Source organism: Natator depressus, chromosome 5 (genome assembly GCF_965152275.1).
Source record: "Natator depressus isolate rNatDep1 chromosome 5, rNatDep2.hap1, whole genome shotgun sequence".
Taxonomy (NCBI): domain Eukaryota; kingdom Metazoa; phylum Chordata; order Testudines; family Cheloniidae; genus Natator; species Natator depressus.
In genome coordinates, this window is record NC_134238.1 from 24,392,683 (window position 1) to 24,415,895 (window position 23,213).

General features: G+C 43.4%; 1 protein-coding gene across 9 annotated transcripts in view; it reads right to left on the reverse strand.

The window, feature by feature from the left end:
* PRLR (prolactin receptor) overlaps positions 1 to 23,213 on the reverse strand; it is a 225,285-nt gene that overhangs the window by 165,442 nt on the left and 36,630 nt on the right. The window contains exon 1 of one of the 9 annotated variants that reach the window (XM_074952468.1): positions 27 to 44. The exons of the other annotated variants lie outside the window; for them this stretch is intronic. The gene's annotated coding sequence lies outside the window, so the exon portion shown is untranslated. Of the gene's footprint in view, positions 1 to 26; positions 45 to 23,213 lie in introns of those variants that run through there. 9 annotated transcript variants of the gene reach the window in all.

The following is a 23,213-nucleotide window of genomic DNA, read 5'->3' on the forward strand; positions in this document are numbered from 1 at the left end:
CGCCCAAGGGTTATGGAAAGGCTCACCTCTTCTACACCACCGTTGCTTTTCCCTTCATAGTAGACTCCTTCAGGCCACTCAGCATCTCTCTCTTGGGCTGTAAACTGGAGAACTTTGATTCCTTGGGAATAAAAAGGCTTTAGAGAATTAACATGGTATATTTTAGGTTTTAGGGTAGGGTCTGAGAATGCTATGAAGTCATTAACAGCTCCTAGGCACTCTTGGACCATAAATGGCCCCTCCCATGATGCTTCCATCTTATTGGCCTAGAAGCGCTTTCACCACCTACTCTAAAGGAATCCTCTCTGGCATGTTTATCATACCAGGCCTTCTGCTCAAGAAAACCTACAGGATGCTCAACAAGGGCTAGAGAGTCTTTGTAACTACCTGCAAAACACCCTCAAAGTCCAAAATGTTAGTTTCTGGAGAAGATGTAACCCCCTCCCATTGCTGCTTCGCCAGCTGTAGTGGCCCCTTAACATTGTGGCCATAAACAAGTTGAAAGGGTGAAAACCCCAAACTGGTATGTGGTACATCACTGTAGGCAAACAGCAACTGCTGCAACACTAGGTCACAATCACTGGAATGCTTATTCATAAATTTACATATCATGGCCCCCAAAGTTCCATTAAAGTTCTCCACTAGGCCATTTGTTTGATGGTGGCAACCAAGTGGTTCTCCCCATGAGCTTCCCAAAGATGTTTCATGGTCCCTGCCAGGAAGTTAGTTCCTAAATCCATAAGGATGTCGGTGGGCGAACCTACCCTGGCAAAAATGTCTGCCAATGCCTGGCTCATGCTTTTAGCCCTGGTGTTGCTTCGAGCCATCGGGTGGCAAAATCCATGAAAGTCAATATGTACAGCTTTCCTCTGGGTGTCTTCTTAGGGAAAGAACCCAGAATATCCACAGCTACACACTGAAATGGAACCTCAACTATGGGGAGTGGCTAGAGAGGGGCCTTGACCTGGTCTTGGGACTTTCCTACCCTCTGGCACACCTCACAAGACTGGACATAGGTAGAAGCATCTTTGCCCATTCCCTCCCAGTGGAATGACTTTCCCAAATGGTCTTTGGTCTTATTCACCCCAGAATGGCCACTAGGGTGATTGTGGGATAAGCTCAAGAGCTTTTCCCTATACTTTGGAACTACCAACTGTCTCTGAGGATGCCAGTCCTCCTTGTGCTCACTAGAAAGGGTTTTTTTGTATAAAAGAGTCCTCCTTCTACAGCAAACCTGGACCTATTAGAAGAGCTGAGAGGCGGTGGGTCGTTTTGTGCCACCGTCCAAGCTCCCTTGAGTCTTTCATCCACTTCCTGCTCCACCTGGAACTGCTCCCTTGATGCTGGAGACATTAGTTCCTCGCTGGATTGTGGACTTGAGCTTGGTCCCACTGGAAGCAATGCAGGTGATGGGGTTGTCTCCGTCAACTGTGAACTGCTCTCTGCTGATGCACTAGGTTGTATTTCAGGCTCCGGTTGAGCTTTTTGTGCTGATTTAGCTGCTGCTGCAGGTGCAGGCTCTGTGGCGCCCTTTGGTGCTGGCTCCCCTGACTCTGGTGGGGTTGCAAGCACGGGTTCTAGTGCTGACTGCTCCGCCAGTTCTGATCCTTGGGCTGGTTCTGGCTGGGTCCCAGGAACTGGATCTACAACCATTGCTAGAGACTCTGGTCTGGTTCCACCACCTCTGGCTGGGTCCTCGGGTCTGTGGTATCATGGGACACAGACTGGGTCCTTGCAGGAGGCTCAAGAATAGAGTTAGGTGTGGAGGCCTGTTTAGCCTGGCTGTGGGTGACCATCCCCACCCTTTTTGTTAGCCTCACAAGGTTGGCTAAGTCTTCTCCCAGCAGCATGGGAATGGGATAATCATCACAGACAGCAAAAGTCCATATTCCTGACCAGTCTTGTACTGGATAGGCAACTTGGCTGTAGGCAAGTTAAAAGAGTTGGCCTTAAAGGGTTGCACTGCCACTTGGGCCTCTGGGTTGATGAATATGGGGTCCACCAGGGATTGGAGGATAGCCAACACCTGCGCTCCAGTGTCTCTGCACACAGTAATCTTCCTCCCAACCACACTCACAGTTTTCCTTCACTCTGGGGTTATCTGCGAGACATCTGGGCCTGAAGGCTCTCAGTGGGATCCCGGGGTGATGAGTTGCAGTCAGCTGGTGCTCTTGGGGCAGTTGGCCTTCACATGCCCCAGCTCATTACATTTAAAGCATCGCCCAGCTGACTGTGGGCTGGGGCAAGGTGGGTGGTTGGAGAGTAGGATGGTGGGACGAGTGGGCATCTGGGGTCTCCCTGGCTGTGTGGATCGCTCCTCCTTTGGAAGTGGTGCCTTGGGCTGACCCCAATGGTGGAGTGTTGTCTCGGGTTGCCCCTTCTGGTTTCCCCACCAACTGCTACTAGCTTTTTTCTTCTCCGCCACCTCCACCCGTTTGGCTCTGATCTCCCCTGCTTCAATTAGTTTTGGGCTTCCCATCTAGGATGTACCTCTCTATTTCCTCAGAAACTCCCCTAAGAACTGCTCCATTTGCATTAGGAAAGACAGATCTTCCAGAGACTTAACACTTGCTCCCGATATCCAGGCATCCCAATTTTTCACAATGCGGTAGGCCTGTCGGGAAAATGCCACGTCTCGTTTCCACCTTCGGGCTCTGAACTGCCAAAGGGCACACTCGGGTGTTAGCCGCATCCTAATTCTGGCCTTTTGTTTAAAAAGTTTGTACTTGTTCAGGTGTTCTTTAGGCACTTCAGCTGCCACCTCTGCTAAGGGTCCACTGAGTTGTGGCCTCAGCTCCACCATATGCTGGTCTGTAGGGATGCTGTACCCAAGGCAGGCCCTTTCAAAATTTTCCAAGAAGGCCTCTATATCATCGCCTACCTTGTATGTGGGGAATTTCTTGGAATGGGGAGTTGTACCTGGAGGACGACTGTTAGGGCTACCTGGCTGACCTAACTTCTCCTCCGCTTCCACCTCCAAGTGCTTCACCTCCGCTTCCGCCTCAAAGCACTTCATCTGTAGGAAGAAATTCCTGTCTTCCACAGTTAGAACTCTGTCTGGGTTAAGGGCATTCCTCCATCCTGGCACCTGGATTTTGGGTTGGGGAGGGCTGACCATTCCCTCCGGGGAAATCCCCAGTTCCCCATCCCCTTCCCTGCATTTCTGTCATGAAGCTGGATGTCTGGGCTTGATCTGGGTCTGTCTTCTCTGTGGCATGCTGCTTTCGGGAGACTGGTTGCTCTAGGGTTTCGATGCCCGACCACAACCTCATGCACAGGGCTGCCCTGCTCTAGCCTAGCTATTTTGTTGCCACAAAGCTAGAAAAAAAAATAAAACTGCTTGTTGGACTCCCTGGCTTTGCAGGCTGAACCCTTTGCATGCCTGTTCCCCCTCAGGCAGAAAAGAAAAGAAAAGAAAAAATCCCTGGCTTTGCAGGCTGCCAAAAGGAAAAGTGTCCTTTTAAAATCCTGAGGTCTGTGCCTCTAGTTCAAAATGATCCCACCACTCTGCCAGCATGTCAAGGCTAATTCCCCACTCAGGCACTTGGAGTGCAGAAGGTGGGGGCCTGCAAGGATTTTAAAAATTAGTACTGGCCACTCCAGGCTTGTATTAAACTCCCAAGGTTACAGCTTTTCTCTGACCTTGGATTGGTGGATGCAGCCACCACCTAAGTGCAGAACTCCTTTGAGAGCCCAGGAAGGCGCACTTGGGAATTCCTTCCCATTGGGTACCCTCAAGCCCTTTCACACACACACACCCGCCCCGGAGGAAGAGCTGAGAAAGAAAAACAAAGGAAATCAGCGGTTGCCACCAGCTAATTAAACAACATGTGCACAAACCTCTTAAGACACAAAAATCCAATTCTGTTCTTAAAAAAGGTAAATTTTATTAATAAAAAAAAGAAAGAAAATACATCAAGCTGCTCAGGCTACTGCTATATTTTAAAAGAGCCACTACAAGAATTAAGCACCAAGAATAGCTTTCTTGAGGTCCAGCTTAAAGGTTTCAAGCAAAACTAAAGCACCCAGGGTTAGCACAGAGGAGTCCACAAGCCATAAAGAAATTAAAAAAATAAAATAAAGATAAACCTAATCGCGTCTTCCTAGACATTTCCTGCTCTACTTGCATATCTGGGGTTCAAATGTGTAGTTTCTAGGTATGATAGATTTCATACCTGGCCCCAAACTTCTTACAGCATAGCTGTTGCCCTGTCTGCCACTCCCCGGGAGAACAAGCAGACAGACAGACAACAGGGGACCCTTTGTTCAAATTTTAAAAGTTCTAGCCTTCCCATTGGCTCTTTTGGCCAGGTGCCCACTCAAATTCCTTTTACCTATGCATAGCAGTGAGACTTTTTAACCCTTTACAGGTAGGGCAATTAGAGAACAGCTACTAAGAGGGATTTCATAGCTATTGGCTGGCTGGGTGTCCATAAAAGGGAGTAAACCCTCCCCCCCTCCATTTATGACAGTCTGCTACAATCCTGGACAACCACTCACTCCATTGTAGCATAACAACTGAGTTTTATGGCAATAGGATTTTAATAGCATGATTTTCTCTCGTCGTCTTTTCTGCATGTACAGCAATAGTTCAGAATATATTCAGCTTTTGGAAGTGAAGGCATTACAGTATAAATTCCCCCTACCCCAGATACAGTACCCTTCATGCCAGTTTGCCTTCCATCATGCTTTCAGGGCTAGCTGCACTTCTGTCCCCTTCGAAGTCTGAGTGCACCCCCATAGGGGTCAGGACTCATGCCTTTCTCTCCTGGGATGGGACTCTACAATTCTCCCACTCAGATCAGGGCTTATCTACAGTACCTTGCAGGTCAGCACCTGAGATTCTTCCCTTTGGTACATCTAGAGACTGTTAATCACAGACTCCTGAACAGCCTTCTTAAACCAAAGAACAGTAGGAACAAAGAGCAAGAGATTTTAAAACAAAACTCTACATGCATGTTTATCTTACCTACCATCCTACAGCCACCCGAGCAAGTGCTGGTGTCAGTCAGAATTTGCCCAATAACTACCTCTCCTCTGGACAGAGTCTCTCTGTACACAGCCAGAGTGCCTTTGTTCTCATCAGTTCCTGGGCTTTGGGTCCTGCTCGTCAAAAATCAGTTTCATAGGCTTTGCAGGAGCTCAAGACAGAATCCTCAAACACAGTGGCTTTGCCATTGTCCTGTAACAACCCTCAACTATATGCCGAGTACCTTATTTTGAGCTCTTCTTCCTTGCTGCTGGTTTTCCTTACAGCCCTCTATGAAACTAAACCAAAATATTCATACAGTGAACATCCCAATAACTAGGTCGTGTACTGTGTTAATAAAGTGCAGAACAGCTCCACATCCGTCACACATTCCAGTCTCCTCTTTTTGCTCTAGCAGCTGCCAACAATATCCCAAGGAACCAGGATGAAAAATTTCCACTGGGGATACAGATAGTCCAAGTCATAAGATCAGTCAGAGGATGATTCTCTGATATTAGGAAGTTGGCTTTGAAGAGGACTCTCCTACTACATAGTTTCATTGACCCAATTCTATTTTAGATTTTCATTTGTGCAGTGGTAAAGACAATGAATTCACTTAAATGTTTCATGCTTGGCATGGTCTCAACCTAAATGAGTTTTATTGCTTTCCCCCTTTTTTTGTTAATGAGCTGGAATGGTTCCTGGAGGCCTCCTCATTAGTTACATTTTGATATGTAGTGAAGCTGGGGACACATGCTATTAGTTCAGGAATACTTGTGGCACCTTAGAGACTAACCAATTTATTTGAGCATAAGCTTTCGTGAGCTACAGCTCACTTCATCGGATGCATACTGTGGAAAGTGTAGAAGATCTTTTTATACACACAAAGCATGAAAAAATGGGTGTTTACCAATAAATTGGTTAGTCTCTAAGGTGCCACAAGTCCTCCTTTTCTTTTTGCGAATACAGACTAACACGGCTGTTACTCTGAAACCTGCTATTAGTTCATGTTATGTACTGTATAGTTTCCATTTTATATACAAAGGCCTGGATTGAACCATCTGTCTCTCCGATAACAAGAACACATAACACAGCAGTTGTCTGATAAGGGTCCATTAAACAGAAGCTTTTCTTGTGATTACTTGTGTGTCAAATACACATTTTCACTGCTTGTGGCAACAGATGCTCAACGTGTTAAGTGCTTATTTCAGCAGACACTTAAAAGCAGATAATCCTTTTGCCATCTTACCCATCTGCACAGCACTGTAGTTGACAACTAGAGCTGTTTTGATGCACAGATAGGAGAACTACTTGTTTGCGTTTCTGACTCTCTGAAGAGATCGTTCTGCAGTAATCCCATGTTCTGCAGTAGTATTAAAGTGTTTCCTAGAATTAGACAGTTAACCCTAAGGACAGCAGTACCAAGGTACAGTCTGAACTGTCCAGGCCCACTACATGCCATTCTCTGCAAGATATAAAATTCCCCCGAACATTCCAATTAGTGCCTTCTATAATATGGACAAGGAAGCTCCCAAAATAAGCCAATACCAAATTAAATTAAAAAAGCATCAGGGGAAAAGTAGAAAAGGTGTATGCAGTGAAATGATTAAAAAATAACCCACAGCCTCCAAGGAGCGGTAGTTAGGCGAGTGAGAATCCTGTTTCACCGGCATAGTCGGAGAAGCAGAAGGCTTTCCCTTCTTTACAGATAGTATCTACCACCCCAGAATTCTCACTCTTGCACAGCAAACGATTTGAGGGACCTCAAAGAAATTACAAGCAAGTGGCCTTTTACCTGAAAAAACCAAGGTAAAGAAATCACAAAATAAATCTCTCTTGGACTTTTAACAACACAGTCCAAAGAGTCTCTTCACATTACAAAACCTAAACCTAATTTCCCCAATACTAATTTCCCTTACTGTTACTCACACCTTCTTGTCAACTGTCCGAAATGGGCCACTCTCATTACCACTTCAAAAGTTATTTTCCTCTCTTGGTATCCTGCTGTCAATTGAATTGTCTCATTAGACTGACCTTACACTTGGTAAGGAAACTCACATCTTTTCATGTATTTATACTTGCTCCTGTATTTTCCATTCTATGCATCTGATGAAGTGGGCTCTAGCCAACAAAAGCTTATGCCCAAATAAATTTGTTAGTCTCTAAGGTGCCACAAGGACTCCTCGTTGTTTTTCCTCACTCAGTTTCCCAATGCCCCTTGTTTCAAAGTTAAGCAGCAGAGCAGAGGTGCCCAATTCCCTCTTTCTTCAGCCCCAGGCACAGGAGTCCTAAACTCTCTCCCCTTGGTGTTTTTAAGTAGAAGTGCAGAGAACCAGGAACTCCTTTGCTAGCCAGAAAGCAAAAACGACTGGAATGTTTTACTCCCTGGGCACAGTTATGCACAATGGTTAGTAGGGAGCTTGGTTCATTCTAACTTTTCTACTGCTGCCCTAAGGGATCAAAATTGTTTAAGAGCTATGACAGTTCCTAAGAAGCTAACACTCATGAGACACACACCTGAATTACAATATCCAGGGTGGATAAAAAAAAATCAACGATTTAAAAAACAATGGATTTTTTTAATTTAAATCGGATTTTTTTGACAAAATGCTTTTTTGAAGAAAAAACCTACCTAAAGATAGTTTGGGACCTGAAAAAGCAGGAAAGCCTGTTTTTCTTTTCCAGATTATGAACAAACAGGAAAATGAAGGTGAAGACAACTGAGTTAGCTGCAGAAGCCAGTATGTTAAGTTTCTCATGTTGACTTGGCTGACATAGTCGATTTAAATGAAATATTAAAAAAAAAAATTAACTATTTTAGTTAAACAATTTTAACGAAAACAAACCTGATTTTACAAAACTTGAACGTTTAACTAAATTCAAAAATTCATATGCTTGTTTTGTTAAAATATTATATGTTTGCTGTTGAAAAAAAATCCAGAATACATAACGTTGTTGTTTTAGTTAAATAAAACAATTTAAATGTCGGTCTGGTGATGTTCTCCTAATACAGCATGGCAAGAAAATCCTCCAAATATTAATGATTAACTTGTTGAATTGGAGATATTTCTGAAGTCACTGGGAGGTGAACTATCTGCTTCAATTACCTTTGGTAAATGAAATAACCAAACAAACATTCATTTTCTGATATTGCTGTAAAACTAATCTGAAAAGTTTTCAGGATAAATCACTTTAAAAATGTATCATGTATACCTTCTAAAAATGAAACCTACATCTATCTCTGAGTTGTGAAGAATATGTATTAAGGTTATAACAACCAACAAGAATGCATTTTTATGTAGAAACCCATGATTAAATCGAGTCTTCCTGACTAGTGATTTAAATCAAATCCACCCTGACAATATCTATAGAGAACAGAAAATTCACTGCACAGTATTTAACCATATGCTTCTTTTTGAAGTTTCCTTGACTTCTGCCATTAAACTCTGAGTAACTTAGTAAACCTTCTTCTTTGACACACTGGAGTATGTCCACTGCCAGAACTCTTATCTAAACCTTTGACATCTTGCACTACAATGACCTTCTACTAGCAGGCCTTTTTATCTCTCCCCTCTCCATACCCTTCAACATGAGACAGTTATTAATCTACCTTGATCACTGCTCTGATCATGCAACTGTCCCCACCCTTCACTGGCTTCTAGTCTAATTTTACGACACACAAACTTCTTATTCTCATTTTCAAAGCTCTGCACAGTACTACATCTGTCCTAACCTCTTGGTACACCCTGGCTTGAGTATTATGTACTGTCAACTCCTTCCACCTCTCTAAAGCCCTTAACTCACTTCTCCCACTCAATTATCTGCTCTTATCTGGCTGCTTCTGATTGCTTCTTGATGCAGTCCACCTCATTGTATTCATTATTCCCTCTCAATTTATTTTTAAAGGCTTGGTTCTTTGAGCCTCCCTTCCACCACAAGCCCCTGCTCTCAAGCCTCACGTCACATCCATCTAACTTGCCTGTATTATGTTACAATGGTAAGTTGTTTAATCAAAAATAAGACAGACACTGGAACTTTAAAATGGTGCCTTTTGTTAAATAAACCAATTTCCGTTACCTTTATGATAGATCCCTTTCTTTGTCCTGTGGTTAGTCTAATTTTATACTCTAACCTATTTGAGGTAGTAGTTTGTCTTCTTAGATATCCATCTATGTACACGAACTGTGTTATTCAAATTTATTTGAGCATAAGCTTTTGTGAGCTACAGCTCACTTCATCGGATGAAGTGAGCTGTAGCTCACGAAAGCTTATGCTCAAATAAATTGGTTAGTCTCTAAGGTGCCACAAGTCCTCCTTTTCTTTTTGTGGATATAGACTAACACAGCTGCTACTCTGAAACCTGTGTTATTCAAGTAACAGATGGTATAGTGAATTAGTGGAATCATTATCCATTGCACCACTAGCTAACTTGCCCCATTTTCCTGTTTACTCTTACCTATCCTCTACTTAATGAGGAAAATGACAAAAAAAACCACAAGGGTTTGTTGACTGAGTTTAGATATGCCACAGAGCACGCCCGCTTTCCTATCACATACAGGATTCAGGTTTCAGAGTAACAACCGTGTTAGTCTGTATTCGCAAAAAGAAAAGGAGTACTTGTGGCACCTTAGAGACTAACCAATTTATTTGAGCATAAGCTTTCGTGAGCTACAGCTCACTAGCTCACGAAAGCTTATGCTCAAATAAATTGGTTAGTCTCTAAGGTGCCACAAGTACTCCTTTTCTTTATACAGGATACAGCAGCTGTTCTGTAACGTAAAGTGTTTAGAAATGATGAAAACCTTAAGTTTTAAATTTATGATGGACACCATTAAAAAGTTTGTCTTGCCACAAAGTTTATTCTTCCAGAAGTATTTCAGATATTCCTAGTAATTAGAATGTTGAACACATTGATCATCTGTGAATTTTATTTTAAGTTGTGATATAAAGGTACTGTTAATTCTTAGTTATTAGGCACAGTTGGAAAAAGTACTGACATAAGTTCTAGTAACATAACGACATATGTTGCAGAATACAGCAACAGGTTTTAGCACATGAACTGTAATGCTTTTATCAGGAAATAGGTTTATTTATTGCAATAATTTATCTTTCAGTGTTACATGAGGATATGAATCATGCTATAAACAACTCATGTCTCTCAGAGGACTTGCGAAGGCACAAAGTAAAGATCCCAGGTCTAAAAATCTCAGAAGGTGGGCAGACTATTTCCTGATCTACTGACAACCCAATACTCAAGGCTCTGTCCTACCAGATATATAGTGTCAACTTCTGTACTAGGATATTCTTTTCAATGTGACTATTCACAGTAGTGGTATGCATTACACTTGGTAGTATTTGCAGGAAGTAGCTCTTAATTGGTAAAAACTTCAAACTGCTTGCTTATTTAGAGTAAATGTTTCTCGTGAAGTATCTGAATCCCAGATACCTTTCAACCTTAAAAAAAAAACCCTCTCTTTTGATTAAGTATGGCTGTCATGCTTTCATATTTTACAGTTTGTATGTTTTGCAGATCGAAGTTAAACTTTATCTGAATTGGGTGGATGACAAATCCATGATGACCTTTTAACAAAGGGTGTTTTTCTAAAAGATATTCTCTAAGAATTATTTTGTGGAAGTGCTATGCATTATCCAGGAGAACAGACTATATGATCACAAATTCACAGTGGACCCCTCTTGCTTCAGAATCTATGGCATAAAAATAATATACTCACTTAGAGCAAGAGATAATACAGTGACCTCCGATTACATTGAACTGGTCCTTGTCCAGATAGGGAAGGATAAGTCAAACTATATTGCCTCTATAAAAATTAGATCAGAAGAGGTGCTGTAGCTACACACATCCCTCAGCTTTTAGAAGGGAAGGAGCGATTGGCAGGTCATTCTCTGCAAAGGGCCTCTTGATTTTGGAACTTTCTTTCCCCCTTGGAATGGTATAGCTAACGTATTGGATTTTGCAGCATACCTTTAGACCAGTGGCTCTCAACCTTTCCAGACTACTGTATCCCTTTCAGGAGTCTGATTTGTCTTGCGTACCCTCAAGTTTCACTCACTTAAAAACTACTTGCTTACAAAGTCAGACATAAAAATACAAAAGTATCACAGCACGCTATTACTGAAAAATTGCTTACTTTCTCATTTTACCATATAATTATGAAATAAATCAATTGGAATATAAATATTGTACTTACATTTCAGTGTATAATATATAGAGTAGTATAAATAAGTCATTGTCCATATGAAATTTTAGTTTGTACTGTACTTTAGTTTGCTAGTGCCTTTTATATAGCCTGTTGTAAAACTAGGCAAATATCTAGATGAGTTGAGGTATCCCCTGGTTGAGAAGCACTGCGTTAGACCTTATTTTATGCCCTGTCTTTTGGGGACTAGGATGAGATAGAGTTGGTATCTGTGGGTGGTGGGGTACTTTCCAAGTGGTTTACTTTTATTATGCAGGTGAAGATTAGTTGCTGGATTTGTCTGATTATTTTAATCAAGTATCAGAGATATTTAAGGCAGCTCTGAGGCCCTGTTTTTACTTTTATAAATCTAGATATGAGAAAATTTAATTTCCTTACAAGTAATTTTTCTCCTATCCGCTATTCTGGACATAAATAGCTTAGAGTTGCTCACTACACCACAATAGAGGCAGCTTGGTCTTTTCTCTCCCCACCCTCCCTTTCCTTTCTTCTTGGAGTTCAGCCTCGCTATGGTGGACTACGGCAGCACCATAATCTCATCCCTGAGGGGACTTCCAAAACAGAAGCTATATAAATTAGTAGACAAACACCAATAAAGGGATGGTAGATGATGGAATTAAAAGAAAGAAAGGTGTAACATCACAAGAGGAACATTTGATACATAGGGATGGTCTGTCCAGACCAATGGATGCCCTCCATTATAATAAATAAAAGCTATAGAAAGGGAAAGTAATTCTCTCCGTCGGTCTCTTACATGGGTATCCATTGCTAGTTCTTACATATGAGAAGCAGTGTAAACTAATCCTAGAGAAGAAATATACATTTCTCCACATGAAATGAAGTTTTACTTTGTGATTTTAAAATTATTTGTTCCATTTAAAGCTGGGAAGACCAAAGGCTGCATCAGCCAATGACAAAATATCAGTCTTGTGCTGGGTGAAGGAAATGCAAATCACAAGTAGCCACACTGCTAATCTCATTGAACAAGACTCTGTTTCTCACCCCTATGATGTTGGTATGTACTTTGATAACCCCAGGACAGCACTTACTAGATGCCTCACCTATTTGTTTTGATCCACTGAAAGAATGAGCATTGGAGGTATTAACTACTGCAGACAGTATTTTTTCTTTTAAAATATCTGTGAAAGAAGAATAAGATACCTGATTTTCTTCACTTTTTCATCGAGCATATATAGATTCTAAAGTCCACTTCATATCCAAAGTATGATGCTGGTTTCCTAATGACATCTGCATTTTGGCCAAAATTAAAGAAGCGGGTTTTAGAACTTTGTTTCTTTCTGATTATGATCAGAGTCAAAAACTGCACAGAGTATACCCTTTTCAGAGACAATATGAAGACATGGTTCTTTAATTCAGTGTTTCTCAATGACTGGTCTGTGGACCAGTGCTAGTCCCTAAGAATCTCACTGACACAGTATCAAGAATTATAACATTCAAAAACCAGTCGGAGAACACTTCAATCTCCCTGGTCACTCGATTACAGACCTAAAAGTCGCAATACTACAACAAAAAAACTTCAAAAAACACACTCCAATGAGAAACTGCTGAATTGGTATTAAATTTGCAAACTGGACACCATTAAATTAGGCTTGAATAAAGACTGGGAGTGGATGGGTCATTACACAAAGTAAAACTATTTCCCCATGCTTATTTCTCCCCCTACTGTTACTCACACCTTCTTGTCAACTGTATGAAATGGGCCATCCTGATTATCACTACGAAAGTTTTTTTTTCCCTCCTGCTGATAATAGCTCACCTTAACTGATCACTCTCGTTATAGTGGGTATGGCAACACCCATTTTTTCATGTTCTGTGTGTGTGTGTGTATATATATCTTCCTACTGTATTTTCTACTGCATGCATCCAATGAAGTGGGTTTTAGCCCACGAAAGCTTATACTCAAATAAATTTGTTAGTCTCTAAGGAGCCACAAGTACTCCTTTTCTTTTTACAGTTTAGGAAGGCAGCAAGCCAGTCCCTGGTGTCAAAAAGGCTGACACACATTGCACTGGGGAAACTACTCTGCTGGGTTACCGAAGACAGACATTGGAAGATGCAGAGAAGTGTCAGCTCGAGGTAAGCTGCTCACAGGGAGTGTAAAGGAATGCAGCTATCGCACACAGGACCTCAGGCTTTGCTAAAAGGAAGCCGAACAGGTTCCAATTACTCAAAAATCCAAGTCATGAGACACTCCCAGCAGTTTGAGAGGGGAAAATCTTACACTCAAGCTTTCTGCTGTGGAGAGTAGTGAGCCGAAGCGGATTTCTTAGGTCAAAAGAATAAACTGGAGTCAGAGTGTATTTCAGGATAAAGAGTCTGAACTCAAGGAGAAAGGGAGGCAGGGAGAGGGAAAGTCCAAGATGTCTCCATTGTGGTGGAATGAACAGGTCTAACCCATGAGTAATATAGTGATTTCTAGACCGGTGGACACCCATATATGAAAAATAAATACTTAAAAAATAAAAATAAATACTTAAATAAATAAAATAAAAATAAATACTTTAAAAAAAAGCAGTATTTCCAGTACGCACGCAGCATAATGCATGTAGTGCACTGACAATAAATATGATTAGGGAAGTATAATTTTAAAATGCCATTTTAAAAATAGGAAAGGGTTAGAATGCAAAAAGAAAAAAGCCTGTGATGCCTCTCTCTGTCCTTAAATAACTGCATGTTACCGACTTACAGTGCGAGCTCTTCAGAGCAGGGATCTGTCCCCCTGCATGTCTACCAAACTTGTAAGCTCTGTGTAAATCAATAATAGGTTCAAATGGTTAAAGTCATTTCAAATACCGTGATGGAATGACACTGCATCTGAACTGAAAGCCTGACTGCATTTTTAAAGCTATTTTGTAATTGAAGCTCTCTTCCCCTCCACATCTGCCGAAAGATTTGACGCACAACTGTATAGCTCCAAAACAGGAATGACCAATGCCCTGTAGGCTGAATAGGTATCGATTCTTTATATGCACCAAATAACTGCCTGCCAAGAAAAAAACAAAAAAAACAAACAAACTGGATAGTACAGTGCTAATGGTATCACTTCACTAGTGCACAAACCTGACCTATCATCACCAAAACCTAACAGTCTAACACCACTTCTCAGCAAAGATTCCGCAGTGGTCTTGTGCTATTTAGACTTCATTGCTAATAGCAAAATTACGGTGTTGAGTGAGTTTAAGTCCATTTAAGGTTCGCCAGCAGTTTTGTGAATTGCAATAGTGCTGGAATTGGGGTTTAGCTGTCTAAATACCAAATTTAGGTACATAAATCTAGCCCCTTGTCTTTTCACAGTACTATAGCAGATGCATGTTGCAACACACCAACTTCACACATAAATAAGACTATGCCAGACTACAACAATTGACTTACTCCTTTTGAAGTGTTGAAGACCAACATTTATTAGAAAGAAAGATGCAATAAGATTTACATGACAAATAGAGTGCAAAATATGTCAAGAGTTTGAGGGCCTAGGCCCTGAAAAGATGAGTAATTTGCAAAACTATTTGCAATTCTCCTGGTTAAATAGAAACTACAGTAAAACAATCCTTGACACAAGCTGCTTAAAGTGAATGATAAAATGCAAAGAGATTCTTTTCTTCAGCAAGCTTCATCTTATAGAAGGAAAATCTGAGTTACACAGCAATCGTGGTTGTTTAACCCGCACCCACCTACCCCCAAACTGTGGAGTTGTATTAATTTTTCCACGGCTAGGGTTATTTAAGAATTTCCATTAGAAATCTATCTTTCTTGTGATGAATCTCTCTCTTCAAACTGAAATTTTGTTTGTTTGGTCTCTTAGGAAAGAGAATAATCAGGCAAGGCTTTTTAAAGATTTTTAGAAAGTTCTGGTATCCTCTCTAATTTTATCCTTTTCTTCTTGCTTTTTTCAGACAGTCTCCGCATCCCCTCCTCCCACTTCTGACATCAACATATCAGTAAGTTCAGCCAGGCACAGCAGCACTGGCTGCTTAAGAAAGAAAACTAAAGCAGGCAAAGAAGGTCCGCCAGGGTAGCAGGGAGAGGGAGAGCTCATGTGCTGCCAAGGCTCATGCACTGCCAAAACACTCTCCCAGCCTCCAAAAGAGAACCTAAGCCAGGTGATTGGGAGTAGATCTGGAGAGGACAGCTGACCATTCCATTCTTTATGCTCCATCTGTTTTAATTCTTACTGTCCTGGATCTGGCTCCTGTATGCGTCAAAGGCACAGCCCTGGCATCCTCTAATGGCATACAGTGACCTGCTCTACAGCCTCTGGTCAGCTGCCCCCAACCTAATGTACCCTGCCAACAAGCTCTCAGCGTTCTGGCAGCCCATACCTCCTTGCCATCAGTGTGCACAAGTTAAAGCTGAACAGGGAGATGGGGGTGGGAGGAAGATGTAGGATGTCAGGCTGCTTCTGAGCACATGCGTTTTGAGTTCTCACAGAACCTGGTGCACTCCATAGTTGGATGCAGTATATAATGTATTGTGCACAGCATGTAAAAATTCAAGAAGTCACCAGGCTTCAGCAGAAGGGTAGCTGAACCCTAAGATGTCTGAGCGGGGTTTCAGATGCTGGTATACCTCAAGTGGCAGCTTGTAGGCCTGAGAAGGCTTGTTGGTCACCGTATTGTAGGCCACAGAGAATTAATGGGAATGTGGAGAATGAAGTTGGGAGTTGCAGGTAAGAGTAGAGGGTTCCTGGAACAGTGTTGCACCTAGTAAAGAGGAAGTGAAACTATGTACCCATGAGCTCCTGCCCACTTTAACTACTGACGGCACTCACCACATCTACATCAGAGAGAGAAATGAGAAAAAAATTGCAAGTACATAAACATATGTTTCTCTCGTTGGACCAAAGAATCCACCAAAAATCTGATTCTAACTTAGGGTGTCAAGCTGAAACTATTATACCATAAAAGACTGTGTAAGAGACCTTATATCCCCTTTGTATAATGGACCGGAAATGGGTAAGACACCATCAAAATGAAGATAATGTAAAAAGAAAAACTATTTTATAACAGAATAATCAAGATAAAAGGTGTACAGACATACTCAGCACAATTTCAGTAATACCTTCTCGAAGGTTAAAAATTGCCCACTTGGGATTACTGATGTGTAGTGTGATGCCGCTGTTTTTTTCCCATGTTATACAACAAACAGCCACCAAGAAACCACAACCTGGCCATGACTGGAGCCAGAGCAAAGCTTGGGATGGGAGGGCTGGGAGAAGAATAAGAGATACGTTATTATGCTACAAGAAAAAAAGAGGACTTGTGGCACCTTAGAGACTAACAAATTTGTCTGAGCTTAAGCTTTCATGAGCGCTTTTCTTTTTGCGGATACAGACTAACACAGCTGCTACTCTGAAACCTGTTATTATGCTACGTTTTTCCCACCATTTACTAGTTTCCTCACAAGAATGTCACTTGAGTCACTACCTTCATAGGTACCTTTTGGGGCATCTGCTTCAAAAGAGAGGTTCACAGATCCACTATCCTGAAAGGCATTGGAGCTTTTTAAAAAATAAATCTTACCTTTTCCGATGCAATGTAAATCCTCTAAGGAGTTTGCAGTCTGGTATCATTCTATCAAATCTAACCCTTCATTTGATATCTTTAATCTCACTGAGCATCCTTCCCACACTGTGCTCGCCCTCGTAGTCACACAGGAGTACCCATAGCATCTTGGGCTCAAATGCTGATGAGGGCATTCCCATGATCCTTCTCCTCGTCCTGTGCCTACCTGGGGAGGGTGTGACTGACCCTGCCCTGTTGTAGAGTCTCACCTACCCCAGAGACTGAGCAAACAGGTGCTCCATGAGTGCTGGTAATTTAAAACAAACCAACCCACAGACAACATTAGCCCTAAAGAAGGCCCAGCATAGCTGCTTGCTAAGATCAAGTCCCCAGCTTGACGATCATGAAATCCATAAGCCACTGTCAATAAACAGAAAGACACCAGATAAGCCAAAGCCATTCATTCTAACCATATTTCAGTACCAGTCTGGTGCCACTTCATCCATTAGTCCAAGTTCTTCTGACTTAGATCATGCCATAGGCCTAAATACAATATGGGCTCAACAGACTAATTTGTTATATCTTGAGAGGCCAAGTCTCCCTCCACATATCTGTCCAACAGCCTGCCTGCACCTATGCCGTAGATGGTAAACCTGTTTCCCAGATCCCTTCTTATCTCTCCTTGCCACAACTTCCATCCTGGCGTTCTTATGACATTGGGTGATTATTTATATTGTCCTTTAAATATGGTCTCTATTGACTTTGAAAGCATGACTAGAGCAGCCACTTCTACGTAACCCCATCTCACTGAAAAACTTGAGACTGTTACCCACCACACCAAATGCCACCATGCAGGGGGAAGCCATCTCAATAGCCTTGGCCCCTGTATTCCCTCTGAGTTGGATTCAAAGTGGCCTGAGCTGTAACATTATGCGGGCTGAATGGACCCACACCCTATTGGCTGCTGTCACTACCCTAATCCTGCACCATGCATGGCCTACCATGCATGGCTCCATCAGGGATCAAAGCCCACTTTCCCCACTGAGAAGTTGCTTTGCATACCCCGCCACTCACAAGTGTCTGGGCACTGGGACCCAGGAAATCTCAATCCCATCCTGGTCTGGCAGTTCTGCCACAGGCAGGCCATGGAGCCTATACTGGGCTGCTGCTAGCTCCTGGAGAATCCAGGGGGAAAAAGAGAACCCCTCTGACACTCTGTGTGGGGAAGCCCCTGACCCCATCAAAGGAAAACCTCATGGGCACAAGAGCTTGGGGGACACCCCTAGAGTTCCCTGAGGACGAAAGACCAACACTTAGTGCCATCCTCCACTGCTTCTGCTTGGGACAAGCAAGGTTGATGTCACCCCCACAAGGGAAAAGCTCTGGGTCCTTGGGTTTTAAAGGATGTCTGCACTGCAATTAGACATCTGTGGCTGGACCATACCAGCTGACTCTGGCTTGTGGCGCTTGGGCTAAGGGGATGTTTAATGATCGTGTAGACCAGTGATCCCCAAACTGTGGGGCACGCCCCCTAGGGGGCACAGAGGAACGTTGGGGGGGGGGGAAGGAGAGAGTGCCTCCCACCCCAACCCCAGCTCTGCCCTCATTCCCTCTTCACCCCCCCACCCCAGGCCAGCTCTGCCCCAGCCCCAGCTCCTCCCCCTTTTCCAGTTCTAACCCCAAGTCTGCCTTCAGCCTAAGCTCCTCTGCTGAGGAAGCCTTGGCTGTGCAGTAATGAAGGGCGGGGGGGGGGGGATGCAGTTAAATTCCATTACTAGTAAGGGAGGGCAGGGGAGGTGCAAAGGAGAAGTTGGTGTAGATGTTCGGGCTTGGGCTGCACCTCAAGCTCTGGGATCCTTCCCCCTCACAGGATCCTAGAGCCCAGGCAGCTATACTGCAATTGAACAGCCTCTTGGCCCAACCCAGAATCAGCTGGCACGGGTCAGCCGAAGGTGTCTAATTGCAGCATAGACATACCCTTAGGGGCCAAGTCACTAGACAGCTGCCGGGCTGACCACATGCTCTTTACTGCTGTGCTGGCTGTGTCTGTTGTGTCCCTGCGGGTGACCTCCACCCCATCCTCACTGGGACCCCACTGCTCATCCTGATGCTACTGGGGATCCCCCAATCTTGCTGACTCCTCTGGTACCTGCTTGCTGCTGCAGCTTTCCTTCTAGGTTCAGAATCATGGTCCCATGTGGCAGAAGGGCTTATAAACCCTTGCCTTTGGTATGCAAGATTATGCTATGTCTAACCCATGTCCAACCAATCAGCCAAGAAGCCCTGTTCTCCATCCCAGAAGGAGGGGAAGAAGAGTGTGTGTGTGGCGGGGTGGTGATTCTTAGAAAGACCAAAAGATTTTCTCTCCTCTACTGATAGAGACAAAACCTCCGCACTTCTGAGTCTGCAAGGAAGTGGGGATTGTGGTCAAACCGTATTGTATCTTGATACTGATGTTCATTACTGCTAGCTTGACAAATTATCCCAGTATTACAGGCAATGGGATTATGAGAATATCTGTACAGTATATAGCACCCTAAGAAGATTATTAGTACAATCTGATTACAGAAGGAGTCCTGTACTGCTAAAGATGTAAATAGTGTGTAGAAAATGTTGGGTCTTACAACTACAGTACAGCAACAGAAGCGTTGCACAACAGACCTAATCCTGTAAGTGTCTTGAGTGCCTGCCCTCCCGCTCCACTTCTGTTGGAGCCATTCTGAGCACTTGAATAATGTCCTAAGATGGGGTCATGCATAATTTTATTTACCTTCTGTTTGGCACTAGAAGTCAAAGCCTAAAATAATTTTCACTCACCAGAAAACCATCTTCCACCCCAAACATCTAGGACAGGGGTTCTCAAACTGTGGGTCGGGACCCCAAAGTGGGTCGTGATCCCACTTTAATGGGGTTGTCAAGGCTGGTGTTAGATTTGCTGGGGCCCAGGGCCAAAGCGGAAGCCCGAGGGCTTCAGCCCTGGGCAGGAGGGCTAAGGTTACATGCCCCCCTGCCCATGGCAGAAACCCTTGGGCAGCTTTGGGCTCCTCGCCAAGAGCGGCACAGCTTGGGCAGACTCAGGGTTCAGTCCCCCTCCTGGGGAGGTGTAGTAATTTTTGTGGTCAGAGGGGGGTCACGGTGCAATGAAGTTTGACAGCCCTTGATCTAGGATATTAAGAGCTGTGACATTTTTGGATATTCAACAAATAAATCAGGCTATTTTGTTAAGCATGTGAAACACAATGTATGGCAATATGAGCTTTTCACACCAGTTACCCAGATATCAGCTGCAACAAGATAGGGATAAATGGCAACCAGCATTTTCCCTCCCACAGCATCGTGGTTCTTAACAGTGAATTTTAGAAGCATTTTTAAGCATGGAAAAAGGAATGGAGCGGCCTGAAAGGTTCGCTTTTCTTCTTGCTTTTTAACATTAGAATTTGAAGCGCTGAAAGTCCCTGCAGTGACTGGAGAACTAGTGAAATGGTGACATCACAACAGCCAAGAGAGTGAAAGTCAAGCAATTAATAGCGGAAGGTTATTTCAGTCAGATGATCTAAGGCCTTGTCTACATGTGGGGGGTGAAGGAGTTATTTTGCACTAGCCTTACTTTGTATGAATTGAACTGACCTACCTGCATTCACATGACAATTCTTAAAGCATATTAACTGGCCAGATAATTCATTGCACATTGAAATAGCGCAGACTAGTATTCATGTGGGCATATCTCCACTTCACACTAACCTGGCAGTCCTCCAACAGCTATCCCACACTGCTTTGCATTATGCCAGGACCAGCCTGCCTATTTGCCCTCCACTGCTCTAGGGTCATCTTGACTGCATGTCACCACCCCATTTAAATCCTGCTGTGAATCTCTTTGCTACACTGTATCCCGAAGCAGACCCTGAAGACATCCACATGGACACCCTCCCTGAGAGCCCCGGGGGGAGGGGACCTCAGCCAGTGTAAGCATCTTCTTGTTATACATTTAATTAATCTTTATTATTAAGTAATATTACCACAATGGGGATTGTTTGGTTCTGGGTGCCGGATGAATGCAGCCATTTTGGACAGATGGGAGCCAGGACCCCCCCCCCCGCCTCCTTTACCACCACATTCAGCACACCACTGCCTGAGGACCTCCTGCCCCAATTCTGGCATGGCAGATTCAGATAACTAAACCTTATGCTGTGAATATATTTGAGACATGCAATACTGTTAAAAAAAAAAAAAAGCACCACAGAAATGACAGTATTTTGCTTCACATTTTGATCTAAGCCTTGCATCAGGTTACGCATATCATCGCATTTTATGAGGTACACTCCATAGCACATTTGCATTCAAGTCCAGGTGGTGTGCCTATGCTTTCAGGGTCCAAGACAAGTGACAGGGCAGACTCAAGTAGGGGCAAAAAATCCAGAGTTTGAGGCAGTTGATCACACAACCCCAAGTAGAGGTTCCTTGCAACAGTTTTGTTAGGCCCTTCAGACTTATTCCAGGCAGCATCGACAGCTGCCCAATAACCCTTTATGAAGTAAAACAAAGAAACAGTCCCAAAATGCAAACTCAATAATCCTGTGCCAGGCCTACCTTCCTCTAAGGGCTCAGGTAGTCAACAGTCTCTGCAGAGATCACCTTGGAAAGCCAGGATCTCTTTGCTACACCATGTCCCAAAGCAGGTCTGAGCTGATCCTTTTCTCAGAGAACAAAGGGTAGGTGGTCTGTTCTCTTCCCTAATCAGCCATCTACTGAGCTGCCCTCCATGCTTTTCAACAGCCCCTTCCTTACCCAACAACAAATGCAGGTGTAGTGAGCCAGGGCTGAGTGGCTTCATTAACACTTGCTGGCTCAGTGTCAGGTTAGTTTGCCAGGTCACAGAAGTATATGTAACTGCATAATATTTCACAGCCCTAGAATTGCAGAGAGTTATTAAGGCAAATGGCTGAGGTATATTTTACAGCATTTTAGGAGATACGTGTCACAGCGGAACATTGTAAACCCTTAATGTTCTGAACAGCAACCACTGCAAAATTTATTTCATTTTGCAGTGCACTTTGTATTTGTCTGCATTTAAGATCAAATGGAATTATTTAAGACACAGAAAGTGCTGTATTTTGTCATGAACATTGCTTAGAATAGCAGACTTATGCATGCTACCATAGGTTGCAATGCCCTGTCAGTCCTGCAAAATCTCTGAAGTTGGACCATGCTGGTAAATAAAATCACTGCATATCTTGCTGGTTTGCCCTTAGCTTATTTGAAGAGCCCCCTACTCCATTTCCAGGTCACCTATAATGGCGTAATGTTCTCCAGGGTAAGGACTGCCTAAAGATGTGCAGATTTAATTACTAACCTGTCCCCTGTTTCCACCTCACCCCTATTCTCTGAACCCCCAAACTGCACTGCTTCACACAAAGCAAGAACACACACAGCCAGACATACCCTCCTGTCCCCCAAACCACAACAAACAAACAAACAAGGATTAAAATGAGGTTCAGTGCAATGGAATCCATAAGCACAGGCGAAGCAAGATGCAAAACAACTTACCGTTGCAAGCAGACTGGGAAGGAACTTTGGGGATGGCACTTCAATAGTTAATGAAAAAAATATTTTATCATTGTTACCATGGAGACTGAAAGAATAATAATAATTACTGTTAATTTTCTCAGCTCCCCCAGCTCCTGGAGTGCTGCAATCCAAAAGAGTAGGGCCCTTATCAATGCCCTGAATGCCTGTGTAAGGGGACTGCTGACCCCTTACTGAATCTTAGTGGATTTTTTTGGGTTGGCCCTCTTGCACAGCAGGAGAAAGGGGATGGGCCGAAGAGGAGTCAGGATCCTGAGACTGACAGGGCCCATGGGCAACAGGGAGAGGCCTGCACTCTAAATCAGCGAGATCGACAGGGCAGGCCGGCCGGCCAGGCAATGAAGGAGTCAAGAGCCCAGGGCCCATCCTCCAAGGGTACGTCTATACTGTAATTAGACACTCGTGGCGTGCCAGCTGACTCAGGCTAAGGGCTGTTTAATTGCAGTTTAGACTTTCAGGCTTGGGCTGTAGCCCAGGCTCTAGGACCCTGCAAGTTGTGAGGGTCCCAGAGCTTGGGCTGCAGCCTAAGCTCAAACACGTACACTGCAATTAAACAGCCCCTTAGCCTGAGCCCAAGTCAGCTGGCATGGGCCAGGTGAGGGTTTTTAATTACAGCATAGACATACCCTGCAATGTTGGGATTCCCTCAGAGTCCTAGACCTTTCCTCCCCTCCGGCTTCCCAAGCAGTTCAACTCCAGATTTCATCACTCAGGTATCTTTATTTGGCATCCAGTGATGCTATGCTGAGTTGATCAGACTCAAATTGGGGGGTGGATGCAGAGTACATCACAGTTCCAAAGTTACACAGAAACCCAGTCCCCTTATATACATTACACTCTCATTGCATTTACTATACGTTGCATTACACATTTCTGGATTGACTTGGTTACTTTGCAGGAACCAATCCCTGCACAACATGC